We start from the raw sequence: 15,424 nt of genomic DNA, 5'->3' as shown, positions 1-15,424 counted from the left end.
AATGAAGATTTGTGTTGTTTTCACATCTTAGCTACTGTGGTCATGGGAGTGCTAATATCTCTTTGAGATATTGTTTTCAATTTACCCAGAAGTGGAATTGCTGGATTATATGGTAATACTATTTTTAATTTTTTGAGGAACTCCCATATTGTTTTTCCATAGCAGCTGCACCATATTGCATTCTCACCAACAACATGTAAAAGTTTTAATTTCTCCATATACTTGCCAAGACAGGTTGCCTTTTGTTTTTTGATAATAGCTATTCTAACAGATGTTAAGTGATATCTAATGTGGTTTTGATTTTCATTTCCCTGATGATTAGTAACTATGAGCATTTTTTCACATAACTGTTGGCATTTAAATATTTTCTTTGAAGAAATGCCTACTAGAGTTGATTGCTTACTTTTTAAAATAGAGTTATTAGTTTTCTTATTATTGAGTTGTAAGAGTTCCTCATACATTTTGAATATTAATTAATTATTAGATATATGGTTTGCAAACATTTTCTCCCATTCCATACATTTCCATTTCACTCTGTTGATTGTTTCTTTGCTATGCAGAAGCTTCTTAGTTTGATGTAATTCACTTGTATTTTTTATTGTTGTTACTTATGTTTTGGTGTCATGTCCATGAAATTATTACAAGAACAATGTCAAGAAGCTTTCCCCTCATGTCTTCTTCTATGAGATTTACACTTTGAGGCTTTATATTTAAGTATTTAATCCATTTTGAGCTGACTTGTGCGCAGTATAGAATAAAGTTCCAATTTGATTCTTTTGCATTTGAATATCTAGTTTTCCCAGCACTCTTTGTTGAAGAAACTTTCTTTTCCTCGATGCATATTCTTGGTACCATGGTCAAAGATCAGTTGATCAGATATGTATGGATTTATTTCCGGACTCTATTTTATTAGTCTATATGTCTATCCTATGGCAATTACTGTGGCTTCAGTAATCAAAATAGAAAAGAAAAAAAATAGTCTAATCAATACTATTCAGAAAGTGCAATACACTGAGTATAATATTTATCTCATATTTATTAAACTATTTATGGTTTTTGTGGTTTTATATGAATTATAATTTTTTTCCATTTCTATAAAAATATTTTTAAGGTTTAGATGGGAGTTGCCTTGAATATGTAGATAGTGTTGGTAATATGAATAATTTATCAGTATTAAGTCTTCCAATTTATAAACACACATAGGATGTATTTCCATTTATTTCTGTCTTGTTTAATTTCTTTCATCAATATTTGGCAGTGTTCTGTATATAAATCTTACACCTCCTTAAAGTTTATTCCTAAGTATTTTATTAATTTTATACTATTATAACTAGGATTGTTTTTCTAATTTTATTTTCAGATAGTTTGCTCTCAGTGTAAAAATTGCAAATTACTTTTGTATGTTGATATTGTACCCTACAACTTTACTGAATTCTTTTATTAGTTCTAACAGTTTCGTTGTTTTGTTTTGTTTTAATTTATGAAGTTCTTGGGAGTTTTCTATGTGTAAAATCATATCATCTACCAACAAGGATAATTTTCTTCTTCTTTTGTCTAATTGCTCTGGCTAGGATTTTCAGTACTATGTTGACTAGAAGTGCCAAAATGGGACATCTTTGCTTTGTTCTTCATTTTAGAGGAGACACTATTAGCTTTTCACCTTTGAGTATAATGTTAACTGTGAGCTTTTTATATATGGTTTTTATCATGTTGAAGAATTTTTCTTCTATTCTTTTCCTGTGGTATGTTTCTCTGATTTCAGTATCAAAGTAATGCTGGCTTTATAAAATAAGTTGAAAGTGTTCCCTCTTCTTCAATTTTTGAACAGGGTTAAGATCAATGTTAATTCTTCTTTATATATTTTGTAGAATTCACTGGTAAAGTCATTTGGTCTTGGACTTTTCTTTGTTGAAAGGTTTGGATGACTGACTCAATCCCCCAATTAGTTATAGGTCTATTTAAACTTTATATTTCTTCATGATTTAGCTTTGGTAAATTGAATATTTCTAAGAATTTATCCATCTCTTCTAGGTGACCAGTTTGTTGGCATATCATTATTGATAGCCATCTCTTATAATTTATTTTTTCCTGTGGCATCAGCAGTAATACCTCTTCTTTTATTTCAGATTTTATTTATTGTGCTTCTGTTCCTAGTAGGTATAGCTATGTGTTTGTCAATATTATTTTTCTCTACCCCCAAAACAACAATTCTTAGGTTCATTTGTTTTTTTTAATTTTTTTTTCTATTTTGTTTATTTCTACTATACTTTTTGTTATTTAATTATTTCTGCTGAGTTTGGGCTTGGTTTGTTCTTTTTTTTTCTAGCTTCATAAGGTATAAAAATATTTATTTGAGATCTTTCTTCATTTTAAATGTGTTTATCACTATAAATTTTCCTGATATTTCAGTTTTGCTGCATCTGTAAGTGTTAGTATGTTGTATTTTCATTTTTGTTTGTCTCAAAATGTTGTCTGATTAATTTCTTCTTTGATCCAAGAGTTGTTCAAGAATGTGTAGCTTAATTTCCTCACTTTTGAGAGATTTATGGTTTTTCTCCTGCTGATTTCTATTTTCATCCTATTGTGGTCAGAAAATATACTTGGTATAATTTCAATCTCTTAAAATTTGTTGAGACTTGTTTTGTTGCTTAACATATGACTTATTCAGCAGAAGGATTTTGTGCTTTTGAGAAGAATGTGTATTTTTGCTGTTGCTGGGTTGAATGTTCTAAATATGACTGTTAGGACCATTTGGCCTATAGTGGTATTTAAGCTCTCCGTTTCATTATTGATCTTTTGTCTTAGAATTCTATCAAGAATTGAAAGTTAAATAATAAAGTCTCCTAATATTATGGTATTGCTCTTTATGTCTCCATTTAGTTATGTTAATGTTTGCTTGACAATAATAAATTCATTTAGGAGCTGTGATGTTAAACACATATGTTTTATAACTGTTATATCTTTCTGGTGGATGGACATTTTTTTTATCATTATATAATGTTCTTATTTGTCTCTTGTAATGGTTTTTGACTTTACATCTATTTTGTATAAGTATACCCAGTCCTGCTCTCTTTTGGTTACCATTTTCATGAAATATCTTTGTTCATCCTTTCACTTTCAGTCTATTTGTGTCTTTAATTCTAAAGTGAGTTTCTCGTAGGCGGTATGCAGTTGGGTCATGTTTTTATTTTTTATTTTTTTATTTTTTTTATTATTATTCATTCGTTTACTCTATATCTTTTGACTGGGCAATTTAAAACTCTAACATTTAAAATAATTATCAATGGGAAAGCTTTATTATTTCCATTTTGTTAGTTGTTTTCTGTTAGTCTTACAGTTCTTTTGTCTGTCTTTTTTTCTCTTGCTGTCTTCTTTTGTGTTCTGTTGACTTTTTTTGATATGCTTTTGATATGCTTTTTTGATTCTTTTCCAGTTTTGTTTAATGCAAATTCTATAGGTTTATGTGTGTGTGGTGTGTGTATGTGTGCATGTGTGTTTGGTTTCCTTAGAGTTATAACATTCAAGCTGATCATTGTATGCAAAATAATTGTATGCAAAATCTCTACATAGTACTTTAATTCTTCTTTCTCCCATTTAGTTATTAATGTCACAATTTAAATTCATTCATATTGTTTAAATGTATTTGCACTTCAAATTATTTTTAATATGTTTGTATTTTTACTTTTCTTTTGATTTAAAAGATTCGCCCATCATCATTACAATAATAATACAGTGTTCTGTATTTGTTGATATATTTATCTGTATGAATAAGTTTCACATTTCCTTATGCTATCTTATTGCTCTTCGGCATGCTATTATTTCAATTTAAGAATACTCTTTAGTACTTTTTTGTAAGGCAGTTTCAGTCTAGTAGTAATCATCTCCCTTAGTTTTGCTTTTCTAGAAAAAAATTTTCTCTCTCATCTATTTTCAAAGGAGAGTTTTGCCAGGTATAATATTCTTGATTGGCAGTTTTCCCTCCTCCTTCCTTTAGCACTTTGACTATATCATTCCAATTTTTTTTTTCTTGCCTGCATGATGTCTGATGAAAACTTCACTCATTATTTTATGTAGGTTCTCTTACATATGAGTAGATACTTTACTCTTTCTGTTTCAAAGTTATTTTTTTTCTTAGACTTTTGACAATTTGAATTCATGTCTCAGTGTGGATTTCGAAATTTATCTTATTTGGTAATTTTAGGGCTTCTTGGATCTAGATGTTTGTTTTCTTCTACAAATTTGAGTAGTTTTCAGCCAGTATTTATTTGAATGAGCTTTTTATTCATTTATCTCTTCTCTCTATGGGACTTATATAATGCAAATATTGATCTGATTGATGGTGTCACAGATGTCTCTTAAACTTTCTTTCCTTTTTTTAAATTCTTTTTTCTTTTTGTTTTTTTTTTTTGAGTGAATTATTTCCAATGCCTGTTTTTACACTTGCTAATTATGTCTTCTGCTTAATTTAGTATGCCAGTAAACACTCCAGATTTTTTTTTTTTTATTTCAGTTATTGCATTCATTATCTCTCTAATTTCTGTTTGGTATTTTTCTATATTTTCTCTCACTTTGTTGAATTCCTTGCTTTGTTCATAGATTATTCTCTGAACTTCAGTAAGTATCTTTTTGACAGCTATTTTAAATTCTCTGTCAGGTAAAGAATATCAATTTATTTCATTAAGATCAATATATGGAGACTTATCTTGTCCTTTTGATTGAGATATGGTTGACTTTTTTATTTTCTTTGGCTCTCTGTGTTTGTGTTTGTACATTAGTTCTAATCTTTATCAACTGGCCTCATAAAGGAAATGACCCTGCCAATCTCACAAACAGAGATTCTAGGGTCTTTCACTACCATTTCTCATCCCAGGGAAAATTAGATAACTGTGGTTTACTTCAGGATACTCTGAACCAGGAGGTTTAGCAATGGCATATCAGTTGGCATATCAGTCCAACTGCCATCTTCTCCAGGTTGTTTACACTGTGGTGGATCCATCTATATTCCAAAACTGGCAGGACTTAAGTCAGTCTTCTAGTAAACTCCCTTGAGGAAGTTGGTGCACTGTGTGTACAGCTTTACTCTTGCCCTCTCTGGGGGAAGCTGAGAGCTGGGTTTTTTTTAATCTATTCATTCTGTGCTGGAGAAGAGTGGAGTCATGGTATCTGGGAGCCCAGACTGCTGCCACTATTCTCTCTCAGGCTGCTAGATTATGGTGGACCCCTCTAAGCTTCAAGACTGGCAGAACCAAGGTCGGTTTTCTGGTGATCCCCCTTGGAAAAGTTGGCTCACTGGATGTGCAAAGCAATCTCTCTATCTTATAGTAAAAGTCAAGAACTAAGGAGTCTCTTTCTGATTATATGACACTATGCTAGAGTCAGGGACTATCCCAAATCTCTTTATTTGCTTATGTAGATCTGGTTTCAGGGTCACCTAGAATACAGGTGTCATTTATTCAGTTTCTGGATTTCTCATACAGGAATTTTGTGAATTGTTGCTTAATTGTTGTGTACATGGATAGAAGGATGGTCCAGGTGTTCTTACTCTACCATCTTGCTGATGTCACTCTTAATACCCTTTTGAAAATATGAAAAAAAAATTGAGAGTCGTTTTTTGGTACTAGCCAATTTATCATACCCTTTCTTATTGATATACAGTACCAATTCAAGGTTGGTGCCCTCTCTGTTTCCAATAGCAGTTTATCTCTGCAGATTCTTTAAACAAAACCTAAATAGCAAGAATGTCTTAAATAAATGTGTGTGATAGGTGAGCTTGACAATATGCATCTTGTACCTCTTATCTCAGTCATACATACAATCTTTTATATTTCAACATGCTCTTCATGTTCATAGCTCTTTCTATCAGGGCTTCATTTTGCTCTGTTTATAATAAAGGTTTCTAATTCTAGCAGCATTAGGATTTCAGAATTTATTACTTGAAGCTCTCTCTGTGTTACAAAATTCAGTGAATAGCTAAATGATTTTCAAAGCAAGACACCAACGGGTTTGTCAGTGGTTAGATGCCCACACCAAAATCCTAAAATTAGCAGCATCTATGATGTTAAAATGTGTCTTTGGAAGGAAGACAACATGGAGCTGTTCGAGCCACTATGTATATACACAGCATTGGCAGATAAAAGTACACACTGGAATTCCCTGAAAGCTTTGATGAGTTACAGCTGAAAGGCTTGGCAAGATTTTACATTTTTAGGAATTAGATTTTGACATACTTTGCGTAAAAACAGTGGGCCCTAAATTGCTCCAATGTCTTTAGAAGGAAGCTCTCTGTTATTTCAGTTAAATTTTTAGTGACCATAGCTTGGAAAATATTAATGTCCTGAATAGCTATACCTCTGAAAAGAGGTACACAGAATTGTTCTTTTATTTTCCCTTTTGGCTTGAATCTTTAAGAAAGCTATCTTAAAATTAATTTAAAATACATCACAGACAATGAGCTGAAATCCAGTCATACTTCATACTGCATGTGACATTTAAGGATGTAATCACCAATTCATCACGTTAACATAGGGGCAATCAGAATATGGAGATTTATTTATTTATTTATTTATTTATTTATTTATTATTGTCTAAAAAAGGAATATATTCAGTTATTAATTAATTCATCAAATACTGCACAATGCTATGAAAAGTAAGGCATAACATAAGTGTTATTTCAGATATACAGACAACTGTCTTGTCTGCTAGTGTCAAGTGCTTCTGGTCAGCAAAAGCTGAAGCTCTTTAAAAATAGAATTTTTTGACATTTACTAGGTAGAGATAAGTATATATTAGATCTTCTCTGGTTTCTTTGCAGATAAAAAATGCCTTTTAAGTGCATTGACTTTCAGAAAAAAACAGACTTACATGTCCTCTGGTCTTCGGTTTGCTTAGTTCTTTTTTTTTTAATTAATTAAATTTTTTATGGTGACATTGGTTAACAAAATCCAGTAAGTTTCAGCTGTACACTTTAACAGTAAGGCACATATATATTTACACTGGGTGTTCACCTCCTATAGTTAATTTCTTTCTGTCACACATATTTGACCTCCTTTACCCCGTGTAAATCCTTCCCCGCTTCCCGCTACCCTATGGTAACCACTAGCCTATTGTCCATGACCATGAGTCTGTTTGTTTGTCCTGTTCATTTGTTGCTTTCAGGTTTAGATCCCACATATAAGTGATATCACGTGATTTTCAACTTTTTTTGTCTGGTTTATTTTACTTAACATGATTATCTTGACGTCCATCCATGTTGTCGCAAATGGCAGTTATTTCTTCTCTTCTTGTGGCTGAGTAATATTCCATTGTATATGTAACACAGCTTCTTTATCCAATCATCTATCATAGGACCTTTTAGTTGTAGAATACGGACATTTAAATGGGGCAAAGGATTGAATGTGAGCAAGGTATATTATATAACACAATGAACAAAAGATTTTGACAATTCTAAACAGTAGTTGAAGTATAAAATAACTTTGAGATAAAAAATAAACAAATGTTAATAAACAGGACAAACAAGCAGAGACTCATGGATATGGACAATAGATTAGTGGTTACCAGAGGGTATGGGGGTGATAGATGGGAAAAAAAATTAAAATCATTTCTGCAATTAAAAAAAAATATTAACCGCAATGCATTACAGAATGTATTAGTAAAAAGAAAGTACTATTAAAAAAAAATAAAAACTTAAAAAAAACATAGATTCTGATTTATGTAAAAAAAGAGAAGCAACCAAAGACAAGTAACATATTTTTAAAACAATATTACGTACTTTTAATATAATTTTGCCTGGCTAAAGGAACAGTATCATTGATGTCCAAGGTCTCTTCAAAACTTTCTATTTGATTACTCTGATTTTCTTCTTTCAGGGCACAACATATATTTGGAAGGTCATGGTTGTAGTATGTATCTTTCATCTATGCACTTGAACCTTCCCTTTGTCTGATGTGGCTCAGAAGGTAATACCCCTGTAGAGCTGGCATGCTGCTTGATTTTCTCTTTAGTCCATAGTTAAAATTTTTAAATAAATATCAAGGTTTCTAAAGCCAGAGAAAAGTTATAGGGGAAAGAATAAGCATGTCCGTTTGTATACTAAACAACATTATATTTATATAATAGTCCTAATATATAGGTTGATGCCATTGATGTTCATTTTTAAATCTCCTTTGCTCACATCTGTAGAATAGGTATAATTCCACTCCTGTCAATATCATGGGACTATTTGACTATAAAATTAAATAATAAACATAAAAATTGTTTTTGAGAAGTGTTAAGAGCACTTAGGTATAAAATAGCATGAATGTTAATTTTTTTCAAAAAATTACTTTTTTAATAACTGCATCTCCTGAGAAAAATACATGTGATAGAGAAAAGAACATGGGTTTTAGAATTCAACTCCCATATTCAATAGCTTAAAAGATAATTATCAAGTCATTCTCTGTCTCTGATGTTTGTTTCTTCATGCGTAAAAATTAAATATTTAATTAGTAAAGGTTGACTAACATTGTAAGTAACAGAACCAACACATGTCAATTTTCTTCAATCTTTCATTTCAATAAATACAAGGTATAAGAAAAATAGATTACTCTATTTAGGGCATAGATCTTTTAGAGACATATAATGATAGTTTCTAAAGTAGTAATGTTCACTGGAGACACAAAGCTGAGAATTTGTTTTACTCATCTTTTTTCCTCTAGGAAAGTGTTTAGTGTATGAGACATTTAACAAATAGCCAATGATTCAAAAAATAAATGTTTAAAAAGGTCAAAATATGTTTATGAGAAAAAATCTTATATTAAAAAGTGAATATACAAAATAAATACAGTATTATAAAATAGACTCAACACAAATTTATTGCAAATACAATTAACTACATATTCTTTCTACTTAGAGTTTATAAGACCTCTATAAAAGACTTAAATTTGTCAAAGAAAAATAACCTAATGTATATTTTTTCTTGATGAGTTTTTAAATCATCTTTTTTTCAATATGAGGGAAGTGTACTAAACTTGTAGTTAGAATAAAAAATAACATGCACTATCAAAAATCAGTAAGAAAATGATATAAATAATACAATGAAATAATATTTATAAATCTCTGAGGAAATAAAGTTATATCCAGGAATATTATTGCTTACTAGTTCATGCAATCATTAAGACAAAAAGCAAGTAATCCCAACCATGAAAGAAATGATGATATATGTAGCATCCAACCAACCAAGAGATAAATCCACATTTATAATTAAATGGAGAAAATGTGGTTAAATAACTGGTAGTAAATATTTAATGCATTAAAATATGCAATCGTGACTAAATAATTGAGGATATTATAATGAACAAACACAATGTAAATTCTATAACACAGGACAAGATTAAACTAATATAATTCAAATTAAATGGTAAAATGAAAAAAATGAGGCATGAAATCAAACAGAACTGATTATTTTCTTTAGTAAGAGATGAACTGATAATGTTAAAACAAATATGACTCCCATATCTTAATTTTTAACAGGTTGTTTATTCAAGAAAGTTTTAAGTTCATAGCAAAATTGAGAGGACGATTCGGAGATTTTTCATATATTTCTTGCCCTCAACACATGCATAGTTTCCCCCATTATCAACATCATTCAGCAATGTGCTACATTTGTTATCATTGATAAATCTACAGTGACAAATAATAATCACCCAGAGCCTGTATTTTACCTTAGGGTTCACTTTTGGTGTTGTATAGTCTATGGGTTTAGAGAAATATATAATGACATGTATACAGAGTATTTTCACTAAAATCCTCTGTGGTTCATTTACTCATCTCTTCCCCACCCATACCTCATAACCACTAATTTTTCACTGTCTCTACAATTCTGCCTTTCCTAGCATGTCAAATAATTGAAATTGGACAGTATGTAGCTTTTTAGATTAGTTTTTTTTCACTTAGCAATATACACTTAATGTTTCTCTGTCTCTACATAAATTGATAATTCGCTTCTTCTTAGTGCTGATCAATAGTACATTTTCTAGATGTACCACAGTTTATTTTTCCATTCACTTTCTGAAGAACAAATGGTTGTTATGAGTAAATGGCAATTATGAGTAAACCTACTATAAATACCCATATGCTAGTTTTTGTGGAAAAATAAAGTTTTAATTCAGTTGGGTAAATACCAAGGAGTGTAATTGTTAGATTGTACATTAGAATATTTTTAGTTTTGTAAAAAACTGCCAAGCTGTCTTCCCAGGTGGCTCAATCATTGCGCTCCCACTAGCAATTTTTGAGAGTTCCTGTTGCTCCACCTCCTCATCAACAATTGGTTGTCAGTGTTCCACATATTCTAATAGTTGTACAGGGAAACCTCATTGCTGTTTAATTTGCATTTTCCTGATGACATATGATGTGGAGAATCTTTTCATATACTTATTTCATAACTTCATAGCTCCTTTGGTGAAATGTCTGTTAAGGTTATTCATTCATCTTTTAATTGGGTTGTTTATTTTCTTATTCTTAAATTATAATACTTCCTTAGATATTTTATATAACTCATATCTCAACAATATTGACTCTTTCCATGAACATAAAATATCTCTCCATTAAAGTCTTTTGATTTTATTTACCAGAGTTTTATGGTTCTCCTCATATAGATTTTGTACATAGTTTGTTAGATTTATACTTACAAATTTAATATTTTGTGTGATAATGTAAATGGTTTTATATTTTTAATTTCAAATTCTATTCATTATTAATATATAGAAAAGCAATTGAGTTTTGTATTTTAACTTTATATCTTGTAACTTTGCTTTAATTGCTTATTAGTGATTTGATGGGTAATTGCTAGTTGATTGGCATATGATTGACAATCTTGATTAAAAAGACTTAGAGATGATCCTTCAAGTTAGAAAATGTTTATGTGAGAAATTACAATTAATTTTCAAATGTTGAACCAGCCTTGTATGCCTGGGATAAATCCTATTTGGCAGTGGTATATAATTTTTTGTATATTATTGTATTTGATTTGTTAATATTTTGTGGAGGGTTTTTTATCTCTATTTATGGGATTATTGATCTGTAAGTTTCTTTCCTTGTAATGTATTTGTCTGTTTTTGGTATTAAGGTAATGCTGGCCTTATGAAATAAGTTATGATTTATTTCCTTTGCTTCTATCCTCCAAAAGAGACTATAGAGAATTGGTATAATTTTTTCCTTATATATTTGATAGAATTCACCAATGAACACATCATGTATTTCTTTCTTTTTTTTTTTCTTTGGATTTCCATCTCTCTGCTTACATTGCCCATCTGTTTTCAAATTCTGTCTACTTTATCCATTAAAACCCTTAGCATATTTATCATATTGTTTTTAATTTCTTGTCTGACAATTCCAAAATCACAGCTATGTCTGGTTCTGAATCTTGCTCTGTCTCTTGATTTTTTTTTTTTTTACCTTTTCCTGTGTCTTATAATTTTTTCTTGATAGAAACAATGTACCAGGCTAAAAGGAATTGCTGTAAATAGGCCTTTAGTAATATGACAGTAAATCTGAGAGAAGAGGAGGTGTTCTGTAGTCTTATGATTAGGTCTCAATTTGTTAGTGAAGCTATGTTTAGACTATGAATTTCACAAGTGTTTTTAATTTTTTTCTCTCCCTTTAGGTGAGACAGGATGGCTAGAGTGGGCTGAATTTGAGTATTTCCTTTCTTCCATGTGAAAGGCAAGTGTGTACTAAAATTGGGTGTTTCCCTTTCCCCAGGTCAGTTAGTTTCAGATAATACCTTAGCAGGTTAGGCTCTGGGTAACTAGTTCCTCCAAAGGTAAGGCGCTTTTAAGAAGAACAGAGTACTCTGGAATATTTTAAAATGGTTCCTCCCCCTACCCAGTTGTGGAATGCACAAGAAGAGTTTTCTCTGTTATTTACTCTAGAAAGCTGTTTGACTTCCATGAAACTAAATCTCACAAAATTGTGGGGGTCTTCTTATGACTGGGTCCCTTGGAGTTTTTAACTCTCAGAGTTGTCCACACCAAACCTCCAGCAAATAGTCAATTACTCCTCTGGCTTTCTTCCTCCAGCAATAGTACTCACAATGGTCTCTGTTCCTGAGCCTTTGCACTGGCCAATTATTATTCTCTGTATTTGGCTGTCTGTCTCTCCAGTCTTTGGGGCAGTGGTTTGCCTGTGTCCTCACCACTCCTGTGGATCTTAAGAAGAGTTGCGATTTTTCACTCTAGTTAGTTTTTACTTTTTTGTTAGGATGGAGTGACAATTTCCAACCTCCTTACATGTGGAATTGAAAACTGGAAGCCTCTTAATGTTTCTCATAAACATTCAGTATCAGAGACCTCGCTAAAGAAATCATATTTTTTTAAATAAATAAATATTTTCTGATATTTAGCAATCTCCTCCATTTAATTTTCATGACAAATTTTAAAAATCAATGTAATTAAATGTTTTAAGGTTATTCCATTGTTCTTATAGCATAGAAATGAGTCTGATTTATAAAACTAGAGACTCACCCAATATTTCTTTCATTTCCCCTTTTGTAACTTATTTTATTAAATATCATGATTGGAGCTGCCTAGTAACACAAGAACTTAAGATCAGAGTAAAATTCACCCTGATACTCTTTTTTAGCACTATCAAAGCCTTTCACATTTTCCTGGAAAAGCCATTTTTAAAAAGTACCAATTTACAGATAAACCAGAGTGACTGGCTTTCTGAATTGATATTATTGGAAGAAGCAGAGTAAAATATTCGATAACAATAACTGAGATCTATGCTTCACTAGGAAAGATTTAAATAAATGGTTACATGACAATATTGTAGAGCTGTCAAGCTAAATATGGAGTCATGCTGTATTTACGGATTATTTGGTATCAATGTTTGCAACAGGTAAGTTTATAAGATTGTAAGTCCATGTGGGCAGAGACAAAATCTTTTTATACATTATTCTCTAGTGTCTAGTACATGATGTATATTCAATAAATATTGAATAATGATTCTAGTCACATGAAAAATTTGTAGGAAGCTTTCAAATATTGGACACATGGTTTAGTGGCCCTATGAAACAAACCTATAATATCAAACTGATTCTTTTGGGTTAGAGATAATATTCCTTGGAGGAGCTGGCTTTTCTACCCAGAAAAACTAAACTGATAGACAAGAACAAAGCTTCTAAAGTTCTGAGCACCAAAAATGATTCTCTTCTCAGTGGGGAATTAAAAATAACAACAATAACAACAAAAGAAATGGAAATAAATAGAAATTATACACTGAAAAACCTGAGCATTAAAATGATGCTTATATGAAAAGTAAAAAAAGTAGTTTTTCACCTTTCTCATTCTTCCAGTATCATAAATACATGAGAAACTCAGTGAGCCAAACACATAAATGAAAATGTTCCAGAGACAGTAGAAGTTCATGGGCTCTGAAAGTATTGGAGGTGAGGCTTTAAAGAAGGGAGAGCCTAAGAGTGCCATGCATATGCCACACCAGTAAAAACAAAAACAAAAAACAAAAAACAAAACCAGGAAGGCACTACAACTTCTCAGCCATTAGGAGTGAAATAAATAATATACATATGATTAGATATTTAGTAATTTAAAGATATTTAGTTACCACATATAATACATTATACAATCTTAATGTCTCTCAAGTGATGTCATTTTCTAACAATTAGAATTCTTATGTTTTGAGGTAATAGTGCCTCAATGAAGGATGGATTAGTGAATGCTTGTCTTTCATAGCCAATATTTAGAGTGAAGAGTGAGCAAGTGAGAAAGAGAAAGTGAGCAAATACCACCATATTCCATGAAACAAATTTCTCAAATGTGAAAATATATTTATAGATAACATTGACATAGTTGTTTCATTACACCTATGTTGTTTCCTTTTAACTTTCCTTGCATACCAGTTTCTTTTTGTTCTAAGTAATGAGTTAAATACATAATTGATATTAACATATATGCTACTTTAAATATCAAAATAAAAAAGAATAGATCCATTTTTCTTGTTTTGAAGGCAAAGATCATTTGGCGATAGTTGTGTTTCAGGATGTTTCATGAGATTTGGTGGACAGAGCAGGGCAGAGATGCTTTAGAGTAAAATGGGCAATGGAGGATGCAACTTGCTCATCTAGGGTGAATTTGGGTGTGTGAAGCAAATTAACTAAAGGATAAACCAATTTCTAGTCATGATTTGGGTAAAAAAAAAAGCATATAGAAAACCCAAATGGCATACAAAACTTAAAAATTCCATCTAGGTTTTAATAAAAATAAGGAGGTCAATTTAAAAGTGGACAAACTCGTCTATAGCCATGCCACTCTGAACACCTGATCTTGTCTGATCTCAGAAGCTAAGCAGGGTCAGACCTGGTTAGTACCTGGATGGGAGACCACCTAGGAATACCAGGTGGTGTAGGCATTACAAAAAATAAAAGTGGCCAAACTCAGTTTTTTTCTGAGATTTAGCAATAGGGCTCTGGTCTCTGGAGAAGGAAACTAATAAAAGCTCAAAGATTATGGAAGGATTGGAATTTAAAATGAAATAGAAACTCAGAGTAAAAACCAAGTCGGAAACAATGTCATATATACTGAAATGCTGAGACAGAACACATAAGTCAGAGGAAAGTGATGGCAACAAAAAAGCAGATGAAAAATATGTTTTAAATATTTTAACTGTAAATCATATATCTACAAATTAAAGTAGCTTTTTATGCTGAAATAATGACAGGAAAAAAATTGAATTCCAATTGACTCGAAGAATTTAAGTGCCACCTAAGTGCCTAAAATAATACACAGGAGTGACTTTAGAAATAAGTCAATATTTAATTTATACTTTAGATTTATCTTAATTCAAGAAATTTGGCAACAAAAAACTCATATTTTTTTATTTTAAAAAATGCTTTAAAAGCATTAGTTGACAGATGTCCACTTTAATAGATAAAATACACTTTTAAAATTATGTCAGAACTATTTCCCCCCTTAAAATTTCATTATTCTGTAATATAGCTCACTAGCCTGGCTTGCTTTGGACAAAATGACTCATACCTCAGGTGTTAAGAAAGCTGTTCATTCTACTGCACATATGTGTATATGGAATTATTAAGTCAACTTTGTGCATGAATTTAGTAACTTAATTAGTAGAGTTGAATTTTAAGACTTATTTCTATAAATGACCTAGTCCATAATAATATTTGTCCCTGTGGGCTGCAATTCTAAGAATTTTAATCATAATCTCCTTTTCAAAGTTAAATCTTTCTCAGCTTCTTTTCATTAAGAAAACTATTTATATGAAATGCTTGGCAAGCAAGAACAAATCCTCAGCTCTACTTAGCAAATAATAATAACTGAAAAAACGTTTAAATTCATAGTTAATGCTTTCAACACTTGTAAATCCGGAGTTCATATTTGGGGTGTGTGTGTGTGTGTGTGTGTGTGTGTGT

At 31.0% G+C, this 15,424-nt stretch overlaps 1 pseudogene; it reads left to right on the top strand.

Annotated features, from left to right (window-relative positions):
* Positions 1-14,286: 14,286 nt before the first annotated feature.
* On the top strand, positions 14,287-14,403 carry LOC112471883 (annotated as a pseudogene).
* Positions 14,404-15,424: the final 1,021 nt, after the last annotated feature.

This window comes from Pteropus alecto, unplaced genomic scaffold (genome assembly GCF_000325575.1).
Source record: "Pteropus alecto unplaced genomic scaffold, ASM32557v1 scaffold29, whole genome shotgun sequence".
Lineage (NCBI taxonomy): Eukaryota > Metazoa > Chordata > Mammalia > Chiroptera > Pteropodidae > Pteropus > Pteropus alecto.
The sequence above is the reverse complement of the archived record's forward strand: the minus strand, read 5'-3'. Positions and strand labels throughout refer to the sequence as shown.